General features: G+C 28.5%; 1 long non-coding RNA gene across 1 annotated transcript in view; it reads left to right on the top strand.

The window, feature by feature from the left end:
* The first annotated feature begins 4,427 nt into the window (after nt 1–4,427).
* The window catches only part of LOC116185443, a 9,240-nt gene continuing 1,547 nt past the window's right edge, over nt 4,428–12,120 (top strand). Inside the window, exon 1 of the long non-coding RNA XR_004150299.1 lies at nt 4,428–4,776. This is a non-coding gene — a long non-coding RNA (uncharacterized LOC116185443). The remainder of the gene's footprint in view (nt 4,777–12,120) is intronic.

The raw sequence follows: 12,120 nt of genomic DNA, 5'->3' as shown, positions 1-12,120 counted from the left end.
TCCTTTTTATTTTCTCTACCATCCATGTATCAGACAATATAGAAGGCGTCCCAAGAGTAAACCGAACAAATTTTATCAACATGTTTCTGCTGCTAGGTCATTCGAATCAAAAAGGTCGTACACGTGTACAGTCAGTCACAAAAAATTTTATTTGCATTACATTATGAAGAAAACTCAATTTTCAAAAAAATATAAAATATAAAACCAATTATATTCTCTACATTATGTTTACAAAGTTTAAATAAGAAATAGAATTTTCGTTCATATTGATAACACAATTAAACTCGTAATAAGATATAAAAATTCTTGTGACCGACTGTATGTGAAGGAAAATAATACAAATAATATATACAGATATAGAATTTCGAAATGTAAATGAAATAATGAAACCGTGATATGAAGAAAAATGTAAAAAAGATATTATTTTTAATGAAAAAAAAAATATCAACTATATTTCTATACGTACTGCTTTTTTAATTATTACTAAAACATATCGCTTTTACACGCAGATATTAATATAACTTGCTCATTAAAATGCAATTCTATTTTTAATACTTACCATATATACTCATTCATCGTTTTTCTTCGTACATAAATCACTATCGCAAGAAATCGAGAAAGAAAATAATTCACTATATTATAAAACCAACCTAAAAATAAAGAAGACAAATGAAACGTTTTACATTTATAAAACAAAAATTCGAAATTCTCAACGACTGATTAATTGATAAAATTAAAAGAAGGGTATCACTCGTAAACACACACGGAGTCGAATGAGAAAATAGACAGACCATGACCCGGTAAGCGTTCCGTAATCTTAGTTAGGATTCTCCACCCTCTCTCCATCTTTCTCTCCCCCTCTCATTTCTTCAGCTGTTTCAGCTTCCGCGATGCACTTCAAGGCTTCCGTTGTTTCCATTTATTCCCTCCCATGTTCTCGCGCGTGTTATTATCGTGACATACAATCGAGAGACGGTATTTAAAACCGCGCCAAGGAAACCCCGCGAATCCCCGTGGACCCGTGATTTTCATGGGACCGTGTCACGTCATGTTACGTGCATTCGTTTCCCGTTTCGACTTAAAGAGTATTTTATTTCGAGAATAGAGAAGCCTTTCTATGGCGATGAGAGAAGGTGGATAGAATTTCCTTGGATTTTGTAAATATTTGGAATCGTGGAATTTTGATCAATAACGAGACCTGGGGCTGATCGAGCTTTAATCCGACATACCGAATAAATTCCAACGAGGAAAATTACAGGAAAATGGACGATCGCCAGACGAATGAATCAATATAATTTATGCACGGATTTACGCGCCTTTGTTTTATGATTAAAATACTTGAAGCTTTATTCGAATTCATTTAACGAAGGGATAACTTATCTTTCGATTTTTCTAATTTTTGTGATTTTATTTTTTAAATAGTTAGTTTATTTAATAGTTAGTTTATAAATAGTTAGTTTAGTTAATTCCCTTGATTTGTTTTGGAAATTGTATAATGGAGTATTGCTCTCGTCAATTTTAATTTCCAAATAATTTTTAATTGTTTTCTCAATCCTTATTATTTTTTATAAAAAATTTATAATCTAATGAAATTCAATGGTAATTGATGGTCTGTAACAACATTATAGTTCGTTTGTACAAGGATGCTGTGAATGAAATAGAATATTTGAAAGACATCTTTAAAACCATTTATGAAATATTGAAATAATTTTTATTACTGTTAATTCTGATTACTGTTAATTTTTGATTCGTATTGGCATATAAATTATTTCCCTTGAGTGAAATATTACAACAATTTAATCGTACAATATTAATATTTCATTCGATTCTCAATTTAGAAGTCAAAATTAAAATTAATCCTTAACACGTATCTTCGATTTGATTTCATTTGATTATGACTCGATATTACAAGTCAAACGTTATACCGCAATTAATCTCCAATCAACCGACTTTCCAATCCTCGAATACCATTAGTAGAAACGTTTCTTCTATTAGATTAAAGTTTCCTCTCCATGTATCGATTCGACATTGAATAAAACGATACGCGTTTCTACTCGAAAACTTCCTTTTTCTTCTCCTTTGACAAAAATACGCAATGCCTTTTATTGAAACATCGGCATTTTTCACTCTTATTTTCGTAGACCAGTCACGAAATACTTTGAGCTATTTTTATATTTTTTTTGAGAGAGGAGTGGGGGGAAATTAATGTAAAATACGGGGAGGATACTTTCGATCAGTTCTTATCGGTTAATAAAATTTTCGATGCGAGCCTCGAAATCGGATTTTAATGACACGACTCACGCGAGCTGGACGGTAATACTACGCCCAACCTTCTGATTGGGATAAATAATGAATTCTATAAATGCGCGTCCTGTTTTATTTATACACTTCGTGGCGAGATATCTAGCGTTGTTGACGATCTTTCTCTATTGAATATATATGTTTTGCTAATATTACAGCTCAAATTATTATATTCACGTTGAATATTCCGTGTTTATTAATTGAAAAATTCAAAATAATGTAACGTTATTTCTCTTGTATGGTTATTTTTTTGTCCATTTCATTTTGGATATAAAAAATATTTAATTTCGTTTTTCCACTTTAAATTTATTTTGACACTTTTGTGCAACCGATATTTATTAAAAGATACATTAGAATCAGTGATGAAATATAGAAATAAAGTATGATCAATCTGTTCTTATATATATGAATTAATATTGTTGATGAAAGTTTATAAAAATGAATGAGTTGCAAACTTTATGATGAGTACAAGTTTTATAAGACAAACAAAGTATTAAATATAAATACAAATTGTCTGATTTCATGTAAAAATTATAAACTATAATAATGTTAAATATTCTTCAATAAAATAATCATTGATTGATTAATTGAGAAACAAAACTATAATAGATTACTTATAAGTAATTTTTTCTTTTCAAAAATTCAATCCTAATGAGAAATTTGTTTCACGAGTGATTGATTCGTTAGAACAAAAGAACGAGAAGTCACGATTTCGATCGAACGTTTTATTATTCCATTGTCATAGTGATGTTAAATCGTCTGTAACTTCCGACGTTTTGAAAAAAAAAAAAAAAACAGAAAGAAAGAGAAGAAAAAAGAAAAGAGCATTTCCATCCCCCACCTCATATATCTTTTTTTAAAAATACACCACGATAACGATCCTGTCTTTTTCCTTGGGCAACGACAAATAAGCCGGTTATTTATAAACGATGCCTGCGTTTCTCAAGGAAAATGCGTTGTATTATTAATAAAACGTGTATTCCTCCGCGAAACTTATAGTAAATAAAACTTGAACTTTCACATTTATAACCTGATGGTTCCTCCTTCTATCTATCCCTTTTTATTGCGTCTCGAGGACGATTTGCAGCACGCTTCGAAAGAAATGTTAGACAGGAGGTCGAAATGATTAATAGATGTGCAATGAGATTTTTTGATGAAGCCACGATCCAAATACATACGAAATATGTATGAGATTGTACGATGATATATCCTGTTTGAACTGTTAAAAGATCATATGTATTTATATAGAGGAAAAATCAAATGTCAGAGGAATGAATATTTTCTTTATTGTAAAATAAATAGTTTATATAACAAAGCTTTAAATAAAGCTTTTGATATTTAATTTAATCCCGGATATAGAAAGGGAAACGAACCTGTTTTTTCACTATTAAAAAAATATTTATCTAAATTATTATTGTTATAGTTGCACAGATTTTTATCATAATAAAATTAAATATAATTATTTAGAAACCAGGTTTATAGATATTATATATTAATATTCTTGGCTTTATTAGAGATGCTCGATAAACAAGTGATTAGCTATTTATATATAGCTTGCTCGCCATCTTTTGCCAGAGTAAATATCTTTCACATCGATTATAGAAAATATTATTAATAGAAGGCGAACCAAATAGCAACAACGATCTTGATGTCCTTAAAATTTATTTCACGCAAATGCTGTTCCACACGCAAAATAACAATTTTGGGAAAACATATGATAAATATTGCTCCAATCAAGTAACAAGAAGATTTAACTATTCCCAAAAATTATAAATTATGTAAGTCGTATTTCAAAGATGAAAATATTCCTTAAAGATTAACACATGGCAATCCTTAATTTTTCTATACATTTTGAAAAAAGAATAAAATAGATAAAGAAAATCGTATAAATAAAAATTAAATAACTTTTGTACTTTGTAAATTTTAACTACCATTTCTTAATTATTAAATTCTTATTCTATAATTATTTTAGATATATTTATTATAATCTTCCAAATATAAAGGAAAGTAGTTTTCCCTATTCATTCTTTTGAAAAATACATACATACAACACATAGAAAATACACATAGAAATCATAATTTATATTTGATATAAATTATAATATAAATACATATATATATATATGTAAAAAAAAAAAATGAAACCAATACCTAAAGTGTTAAACGAGTATACACATATCGTATAAAAATGGCTTTTTCATCCCTCCTTTCCCGCTTCTTTCTCGATAGAGCACGATAAATAAGCAGCCGGTTATTTATACACGACACCTATAATTCTTGAAGAAGATGTATTAGCGGCCTGCGCACTTCTTCCAATTTCGCCCCCCTCCCCACGTATCCTTTCCTCGCTCGTTTCTGCGCCGACAACCCCGATAAAGGAGAAGAGGTGCTCTTGTGAACATTGGAGACGCCACTTCGGAAATATACCGACTCGATCGAACGCCTATTGATTACGTACGGAAATAAAGTAAAAAGGTAGGAGGTTCCTTTAACGAACCATCGATGTATATATATATATATATATATATATATATACCATCTTCACTTTCTACACCTTGCGTTTCGCGTGATCGCCTTCTAACCATTTTATCTTCTCAATTCAATGTGTTTAATCGTCCGTGACGCCACGTGTCTTGGAAATTAGTCATCTTATCGAATCTCGAATATTTTCGTGAAGAATTAATTAATTAATTAGTTTCTTCTTTTCAAGTTCAATTATAGAAAGAGAAAAAAGATGTGAAGAAATGAGATTTTGTAAACGATGTGACTTAAGTATTAAACGTTGATTTAATATTATCAGGAATTAATTATTGATAAAAATAATGCTTTTCTTATTCTTCAATATAAAATTGAGACGCCTAAATATTCCGAATATCATTTTATTTATGTAATAATTCAGGTTTGTGTAATCTATAAATATTTGCGTATTTTTAGATTAGAACAGATAAGAAACTATTCAAATTTATTTGAATTGAATTGGTTTTAATAAGGTTGAATTTATATGATGAAGCTTTTTTCTAAAATTCTAATTTTTGTATGATGTTAATTATTAATCGAGAATTATATATACATATAAGAAAGATATTATTGTATCATCATAGATTCAAATCTCTTATTATTTAGCAGATCTATTCTTGAGATCAAGCTCTATTATTCTATCTTTGTTGTCACGATTAGTGACTTATGTAGGTGGAACATCGTTTTCCCCTGATCTTTCATTCAAGCGATAGTAATAGCATTATAGGATTTCGAACTTGCACGTATAATGAAGTAATGAATACAGTTATTCATTAGAATGAACAGAAGGAAAACTGGGAAGGGATATGAGGAAGTGTAAGACCATTGTTTAATACCTTGATATCTGCATTTTTAATGTATTCAATTCAAGAAGCAGAAGAACGTGAGAGAGAAAACTTGAAACGTTGAAGGTGAAGCATCTTTATTAAGTAGTCACATGACATTCATAGTCAGCCATTACTCTCGATCCATTATTTACTTATGGAGATTTTCTTTCTCCACTTATAAAGGTTTGAGATTTGAACTGAGTTTAAAGAATTTCACGTGTGCACATTTCATTATGTTTCATGTTTGCCAAAATCAAACAATGTTTATTACGTGAAAAATTTGTTCGATAATTATATAAAATAACAATGTGTAATACTTTTAAATTCTGAAAGTGCATACGTGTTAAAAATCAATATTTACTTATTGGAAATTTAATAATAGCAATAATTTGACTTGCTGCCAATTTTTTTTTTTTCCTTCAATTTCTAATTTCCACTTTGTTTACCACTTTGTCATGCAACACACAGGTTTATTAGCAACTCTCGTTGCTGATTTAGGTTGCTTCGCTAATTAAGAACATCTCCCACGTGAGCAACTACGGGTTTCGGAGAGATTTGTTTCTGAGAAATCAAGTTTATTCAAACGTAAATTAACGTCACATGTGAGTACATTCGAGAAAAAGAATTTTTAAATAATAAAAACACGTATCTGATATTGAATTATTTTTTTATAATTTTTAAAAATTACCATTTTAATTATACGTTTGAGAAGTACGTGCCTAATTTTCATTACAATCTTCGTGTAATTTAATTGTATTATATTAATTTTATTTTCTTTCATTTTCCCGTATTTCATTCCTGTCCATTTTTATATTATATTTCATTACATTGGAAATTTTATCATTAATATCCCCTTTAAATAACATTTTATAAATACTTTGAATGAATTTAAAATTACAGTTATTCGTGAAAATCTTCGTGTAATACCACATAAAAAACATACATTTTTATTCAAATAAAATATTATTAAATTTTATTGCAAATTTGTTCTTCCGTGTTCTTCTATACGTATAAATATTTATATTTTACTAAAAACAACTTTTTATAAACTTTTAATAATAAAATAATGTGTAATAGATAACAGTTTCGTTTCGTGATTGTATTTTTGTAGAAATATTACTAGGCCAATTTTCTGAATTGGTGGCTTGTCACCTTTGACCCAGTAACCAGGCTTCCTTTGTTTCGATAATGAGACGAGAAAGACGTGTGGGATGACATGCGTCGAAGACAGTCAGATTGCGTCAATCAAAATAATAAGAATATTTTCTTACAATCAGTCCTAAGTATTCCTTTATTTTTAATTTTTCCAAATATTAATTTAAATTTAAATTTAAAAAAAAAAATTATATATCATTTAATAATTTTTCATTAGAATTTTTTTAAGAAAAATATAATTAAAGATTAGAAAATTAATTATTTTTAACAAAACAATTTTTTGATTATTATTAAAGATTATTAAAATTTCTTTTCGTATTTTCTTTATCAATTTTGATTTTTATCTTATTATTTTAATAATAATTTCTCTGTTTCTATCTATATATAAACAAAATCTAGGAAAAATACGTAAATTTATATCCATATTTACACATAAAAATAACAATGAATCGATGTACAAATAAATGTATTAATTCTCTTTATATTTTTCAAAAAAAAATATATTTGCATTATTTTTTTTTTTTAAATACACACTGAACTTTTCATTTAATATTTTAATGTCAAATTATACAAATATTTGCTAGCGTTAATTCAGTTTTGAATGTTTCTGTGGGCGATTTTAAATATGAAAAGACACAGGAGACGTGTGTAAACATTCAGCCATTGATATTCACGTGAAATGATCGGAAAAATTTGTAAATTTGATTCGAAGTGTTGAAAAATCTGCGAGATAAATTTCTTCGTTCATTCATCCTCGACTCATACTCAAACACGTGCGAATCGTCTACGAGATCACAATTAAATCGAACAATCCTCTATCCTTACTTTTCCTTATTTTTCCTCGTTTTCCAACGAGCCATAATAAGATGGAGAATGGCAAGAACAGGGTGGAAAATTTTCGAAACGAAACGATCGATGATATACATTGAGATAGCATTGTATAAGATTTTATACAATTCTGTAGAGCATGTAAGGGTATCTCGGTGAAGCAGTTTGAGTTGCAGATGGTACGAGGTCCCGGGCTTGGGAAATCAATACCGTCAAAACCTCCCCTGGTCCTGTGTCATCCCTATTCCAGCTGTAAAGTCGTAAAACTTCACAGAGAATAGGTAATACTTTTCTCTTCATCGCCAGATCTTGAGATACGTACGAATACTTTACACTTTAAATTATATAAAATATCATCCCAATGACAAGTCGTTAGACTTAAATAATATAAAATCCAATTCGAATATTTATATTTCGAATTAGATAACATAATGTGTATAGATGTCGTCTAATACTTATTTGAATGGAAGTAAAACATCGTGGTCGTTTAATCGTCTCTAAAAGCTTAGGAAAATATTATTCAAATTTTTATCTGAAAATTTTGTATGAAGGAAAGGATTTATGAATGAAAAAGGGTTGAATATTTTGAATCACGTTTTACACGAGACGATAGCAACCTTACATTGATTTCAATGCAAATGAGTAATTTGTATTCTATATTTTCGGATGAATCGCGAATTTCTTTTTTTTTTCTCCCTTTCTTTTTTTAAATATCCTTGAATGATCGAATAATTTCTCGTCGTCTATTTTACGATTAAATAAATCCAACTTATAGTAAGTTTAATCTTGCAAGCAGACGGTGCGACAGTTGGCTGAGGTGGGCGACCACTCGCAATTATTCCTGGGGTTTACTGTCGAGAATAGAATGCTTTGATCGGCACCTTTTTTTCCCTTTATATTCTTGTTCCAAGTAATTAGATTGCGGGAACGTCGATAAAATGTGAAGGTGTAAATTTTTTTCTTTCTCTCTCTCTCTCTCTCTCTCTTTATTATTTGAGCACGACGAGTTCAATTTCAACAGGTGATGATAAATTTAATACCGAAAGAACCATGTGTAAAATTTTTCAATTTGCTCCGTCTTTGATCAGTCAAGTTCAATCTAACTAAATATGTAAATGATCCTATATACATAGTAATTAACTTGTTACCAATCTGCCTTTGAAGCAGATTAGTGATTATTAATTATCCCAAGGGGATGCCGTAAATATATCGATCTTTCAATCACATCGAAATAAATTAAAGTGAAAACAAGCGAAAAATGATTTAATTGAAATAAAATTTTTATTACCCGAAGATAATTTTTAAATATTTTTTACTTTACTATTGTGTGCATTATAACAAACATTTTGTCGAGAGAAAAAAGTTATCGTAACGAGCATAAATTATCAAAGCGTGTAATGTTTCATTAATTAATAAACTTTGTTAATCAGAGTTCGCTCATACCTTTGAATTTTATAAAAAGAAAATATAGAAAAAATATTGGAAATTTTTAAATTCATTCTAAATTAAACGATCGAAGATTGTGTATATAGGATGAATCACTTAACTTGATTACCTTAATCTCTTGGAGGATATTGGAATACATCCTTCAAGTTATTGGTATTAATAGTGGATGTAATTTATAAAATATTGAAATACGTAGGAGAGAAGCGTTTAAAAAAAGAAAATGTGAATAAATTTTTTTATAATCATGACAAGGTGAATATAATTATTCGAAATAAAATATATGATATTGTTTTAAGTACTTAATTTCTTTCTCCAAATTTAAGACTAATTTTAAAGGAAAACTATTTTGCAATTCAATATTTCTAAAACAGAAAATTTATCATATCACATGATTGAATCGCGTGGATTATTTTTTCTTTCTGAGATCATAAATTCCGAACAACTGATGCACAATTGTTTCATTGGTTCCCTGCCAAAAATTCATATTGAGCAATTGATTAAAATTGGTAAGCAGGTGGATTCCTATAAAATCTTAATTTAGAATGTCTAAAAGTATGTAAGTGAGAATGTTGAACAATTTAACTTTAATATATTATTTTAGAAAAATGGCAATATTTTTATCTAGAAATCTCATGAAGAAATAATTTTTAAAAATATTCATTTTTAAATAATACTGTAATTTCGTTCATTATTCGAGATTTTTTCATAAAATATCATAAATTACAAAGATATTTAGATAAATAATTACTATTTAAAAGTTCTGTTCTAAATACAATAAATAAAAATCTTTCTCTTTTATAATAAGAAGTAAACATCCCTCAACTTCTTATCACAATTATATTTTTGTAAAGTAAAATACACACAAAGTATTTTATTTCCAAAGATGAATTAACATCCAATGAAAATTAAAAAGAGATATTAAAAAAATCTTGTACAATGACACGTGCCTTTAACATTTTCTCAATATCCAAATCGCAATACAATTACAAAATCAATTTTATTTACCCTAGTTCCATATAAGTGAATAAATTAAACAAATAAACAAAATCCTTCATCATACAATTTCTCATATAATCAAATTGCAAAGAAGTAATTAAACCAATTTCTCTAAAGACACAATCTACAAACTATACAAATATCATTCCAATATCAAAATCAAAATTTCATCGGGTATTAATCCATCCTCGAGATTCGACTCGCCAAGAAACTGGCACGAATCCACCACGAATCTTCGAGCCCATTAAATTACCACGTTACCATCAATCCGTATTATCGAATATAACCCCCTCTCCCCTCCCCTCCTCAGATGATACGCAATAATCCTTGCGCACGATCGAAGTTTATATTTAACTCGAGAACAGCCAACCGTATCGATAGGCTGTTCAATTTAATAAATACAGTATGCACGCAGATATTGTCTATACACATATTGTGCACCGTAATTATTTCTCTCCATGTATATGTATCTCTATATGGAAAGCTCTGTGATAAACACCGATTTACATCGGTACGTGTCAATCGGTTTTGCGGATCGTGGCTATTAAATTTTTCATCGAATATGGAGGGAGGAGGGGAGAGGAGGGAGTTGCTGCTGTTTAATTGCACAGGTGGAGAAAGAGACGAGCGGAATGGGAGGGGGATATTCGAATACTCGGAGGATCTTCACTCGGTGGCTTCCTCGGAATATCGATACCCATTATCAGTCAATCAACACCGTTGATTAGCAATCGATATATATATATATATATATATATGTAATGTAGGCACGCGACAGAGATTCGTTTGCATGATTATTCTGTGTTATTTAATACATGTTGTCGGTAACACTGACATGCCAATTTCGGTTCGAAATTCCCGAATATTATTGTTTATTTTAGAAAGAGAGAAAAAAAATTTTGTTCTGTTCTATTCGAGTTGGAGCTACGATGAATTTTTCTTTTTATTTAGAAGATTATTGATATTATGGAACAAAATTTGTTTGAGATATTTTCGAATTTTTATCATTTTTAATTAGTGTTATTTTTATTTGAAAGAAATTTATGAGATATTTCTGAGATATCGTCCGATAAATGTACAAAATTTCCAATTGATTTTATAGTCAAACGATTTCTTGAGATTGTTATATTTTAAAACTTGATGCTCAATATTGTATTTTACGTATTTTATTTCACCAGTTGTTGAAAATTTCTAAAATTATATTTTATTATAAAAGGTTGATACGATTATTGACTAATTGTACGATGAATCTTGATAATATTGATAAAGTGACACGATTAGTTTGTTTACTTACTTATAAGTGTTTTCTTGTTTTTTCGCCACTTATCTTAAGTATCCCTTCGTACAAGTAAACTTGTAGAAGTTTACACAGTTTCTTTTATAAAATTTTCGAGTGGGATTATCAAATAACTTTTCGTCTTGTAGTTGAAGTGTGTGATTCATGTTTTAAATTAGATTATAAATTGCTTTTAAGAATTTTAAGTATAAATGTATATCTATATTTAACTAACTTACTTTTACGATAATAAAATACAATTGATAATCTTGACCTATCCTTTTTACTACAAAATTTACTGCCTGTAAATTGAAAGCAATTAAGCATATGATTGTCTTCCGTCGTCGAATAATTACATTAATATTAATCAATTAAGCCAGGCCCTTCGATAGTACGCAAGAAATATATATATATAAACACATATGTTGAGAACAATAGGGAGCGTAATTATAGTATTGATCGAAATAATAGTAATTGATATAAATTAATTGATTGTGGTTTAATCAATCGAATAAAATTAATTTATGTCTTTATCTTATAAACAATAATATAGTTTGTATTGAATAAAACTAATTATAGAATGTTTAAATGAAAAATAAAATGCATATATATATATAATAATTCTTCTATTAAATATCATACTTTAAACATTATTTTATCACGAAATAAGATAAGTTCAAATTATACATCGTTCTTATCTCAAGAAATTTATATATTAGAACATCCGTTAGCTGTTAAAATGATAAATTATGAGATCTTTCAAATTTTTCATAC

This window comes from Apis dorsata, unplaced genomic scaffold (genome assembly GCF_000469605.1).
Source record: "Apis dorsata unplaced genomic scaffold, Apis dorsata 1.3 scaffold_176, whole genome shotgun sequence".
Lineage (NCBI taxonomy): Eukaryota > Metazoa > Arthropoda > Insecta > Hymenoptera > Apidae > Apis > Apis dorsata.
Note: the sequence above shows the minus strand (reverse complement) of the source record. Positions and strands in the feature narration are given on the sequence as shown.